The 3,368-nt window shown below is 35.6% G+C and overlaps 1 long non-coding RNA gene across 1 annotated transcript; it reads left to right on the plus strand.

Annotated features, from left to right (window-relative positions):
- Positions 1-469: 469 nt before the first annotated feature.
- Positions 470-2,244, plus strand: LOC137638372 (uncharacterized). The gene is made up of 2 exons (XR_011044122.1): positions 470-1,468; positions 1,539-2,244. It is a non-coding gene; the product is annotated as an uncharacterized lncRNA (long non-coding RNA).
- Positions 2,245-3,368: the final 1,124 nt, after the last annotated feature.

The raw sequence follows: 3,368 nt of genomic DNA on the forward strand, positions 1-3,368 counted from the left end.
ACAAGTATCCGCACCTCGTTAAAGTATGATGGAAAACCATATGAATGAGCATCGCGTTATTTTGAGGAAACTGATACGAAAATGTTAGCATTAGATGCGATTGTTTATCAACTTGGAGGACAAGGAACATCTAAAACTGCTGCAGAAGACGAGTTAGTACGCAAAGAGCAGCATCCTCGAAAGTGTCAAGCTAGTTAAATATCAAGGGAAAGTGTGGATTCATATCAACTTTGATGGAAGAGGTCTAGAGCTCAATAAAGGCCGAGAGTTGACATTGGAGCCGGGAACGTACCAAGAAAGACGTCGAAAAGATAAGTGAAAATATAGCTGTTTTTATTTTGTATACTTAGCAGTTGGTACAAGGAAATTGGAACATTGTGTGTTATTTTATTTTATTGTTTTTAATCGCCTGTTGGTTGTTGTATATTCACAATACATTGAACAGAATTAAATTGGGATAGTCATTGACGTCTAAAAGGTCGATCATAAAATTCCATTTCAAAACCGTTACTGTGGTTGTTGGATTGGGTAACAAAAGGTCAGAAAGGGACGAATCAGAGTTTATTAAAAGAGAATGGGTGACACTGGTATCAGAAAAACTAAGAAATAATTCCTTTGACGGTGACCAAGAATGGAAATGGTAAGCAAAGGCTGGTTTTTTATTACAAACTTTTTAAGGATTTAATCAGTCTACAGTCTGCTTATCGCATAGAAATCTATTAAAACGTTGCCAATATCTTTCTCATTGGGGAAAAATGTAAAAAGTTTTTATAATGGATTATCTTTAGATATTTTTGAAAGCGGCGGTACATCTTTACTAAAGTTCTTAAGTCTGTTAAGATATTGGAGATCTAAGGAAGTGAAGATTGAAGTATTTTTAGATGATGGCATAGCTGCGGATGGTTGTTTTGAAGGGGCATTGGATGCTAGCTATTTCCTTTTAAAAGCTTCAAGATTTGGACTTATTTACAAGAAAGTATAATTGGTTTTCAGACTCTAAATTGTATTTGGAAAGGTTTACAGAGGACGAATACTGAAGGCAAATTTTGTAACTACAGTATTAGGATAAACTATGTCGTTAAAGATCTTGTTTAGATGCCAAACCTTCTGAATTAACAAAAACGTTATTTTAACGAATATCTTTTGGACAGAATTGTCTGTTACATAATTTCCACGAAATTTGTCGTGAGAAGTATTGTTAAAATGTAAACGATAAAGTATTTCTGTATTTTTACATATTGAGCAAAGCTAGTTGAGAACTTAATGAAGAAATATCAGATGCTCTGGTTGAGATCACGTTTTGACGCAGAAATTCATTCTTTTTATTTTGGTCGTTACTTTAACTATATACTTGCATCAGACTTATTTAACCTATTACTTCATTGTGACGCCTAAGATGTAGGCAGTTTATCACTATATTGTGACGCCTATAATGTAGGCAGTTTATCACTATATTGTGACGCCTAAGGTGTAGGCAGTTTACACTATATTGTGACGCCTAAGGTGTAGGCAGTTTACACTATATTGTGACGCCTAAGGTGTAGGCAGTTTATCACTATATTGTGACGCCTAAGATGTAGGCAGTTTATCACTATATTGTGACGCCTCAGATGTACTGTAGCAGCTTAGCACTATATTGTGACGCCTCAGATGTAGGCAGTTTAGCACTATTGTGACGCCTCAGATGTAGGCAGTTTAGCACTATTGTGACGCCTCAGACGTAGGCAGTTTAGCACTATATTGTGACGCCTCAGATGTAGGCAGTTTAGCACTCTATTGTGACGCCTCAGATGTAGGCAGTTTATCACTCTATTGTGACGCCTAAGATGTAGGCAGTTAATTACTATATTGTGACGCATCAGATGTAGGCAATTTATCACATTGCGAAGCCTCGGATGTAGGCAATCTTATCAATATATTGCAACGCCTCATAGGAAATTTACCGCTATATTACGACGCTTCAGACATCGGAAATTTACCGCTATATTGTGACTCCTCAGATTTAATAGTTATATTGTGACGCCTCTGGTGTTGGGAAATTTATATGTTGTGACACCTCAGTAGTAGGTTTGGAGTAATTCTGAAGTTTTTAGCGATGAATACAGCGCATTTTTTTATCATGAAAAGAGTGGTTGGAAACTGGACAGCAAATGAATCTTTAAAATTAAACATGAAGGAGCAGGAGGCAGTCGACAGAATTATGTAAAGTACTTTGGCAATGTTTGAACGTTGTTTCAGATAAAAGATTTTCGATTTTAATGCAAGTAGGTAGCAAAAGCCAGATTTGGAAATCATAGAAAACCAAAGAATTTAAACTTGTACTGAATACACTGTTCAGGTCATCAATGTATGTAAGCCCAGAAAGAGTACAAAAGAGTGGATATTTTGAAGTGTTGTCAACTAACATGGATGAATGGTCAATTCTTGCTTACATTTTTCAGAGTTATGGACTTGTGAGAGTTATTCATTCTTTAGACTGTTTTGCTACTTTTAAAAATATGTTGAGGTTTTTAATCTCTAATATTGGTGTCCCGGTACAGAGGGAATCGATGCTTTAACTTGAGGTTTGGTGCTTTATACCAAAAGTTATTAATAAAATGGAGGTAAAAATTCTTAAGTAGAATATTCCAGAGTGAAAGTCCTCTCCATCTTGACTGTTGATATTAACGAGGGAAGCTTTATTGTTAAACTTTGAGTGTTTACGTAACAAATGGTTATTACACACGGCAAAGAGGGAAATTTTTCGCTGAAATTTAACTTTGATATAGAAAAAACAAGTATATATGTACAATGTTTTATTTTTGGAATCTGCTTTCCAGGATCGTGAATACAATGAAATGCCAGCAGTCGTCTTTAACGGTGGCATCTAATTTGGACAGGAAATTGGGGGACCTCAGTTGTCATGGGCATCTTCTATCATCGATGAATGACAGCACCGACAAGGCCTACCAACTTGTGTTTCAACAAAGAGAAACTTACAATAATGCCATTGTATGTTGCTTTATTTATGACGCTTTTATTAGATTCCGGCGCTTTAGTAATCTCCAGTGATCAGGCTATTTATGCCATAACGTGCATGCATGAAATGAGGGGTTACATAGATCCAACGGAAAATTCACTTGTTAAATCTTTGCAAGCACCTGTGAAACATTAAGCTGGTAGATCGGTGCATACAAAGGATCTTTTTGATAATATGGTGTTGCAGAATCCGTGCGGATTATATTTTCCGATATTGAAAAACTTCCTTATTATTTTGATAGATCATTAAGGTTTTCTTATGAGATTTGGGGAATTAAGTTTATTGTAATTTGAAGATTTCTTAGTTGAACAGAAAAAAAAAAATGAAAAATCACCAATACTGTGAAGTT

This window comes from Palaemon carinicauda, chromosome 3 (assembly GCF_036898095.1).
Source record: "Palaemon carinicauda isolate YSFRI2023 chromosome 3, ASM3689809v2, whole genome shotgun sequence".
Taxonomy (NCBI): domain Eukaryota; kingdom Metazoa; phylum Arthropoda; class Malacostraca; order Decapoda; family Palaemonidae; genus Palaemon; species Palaemon carinicauda.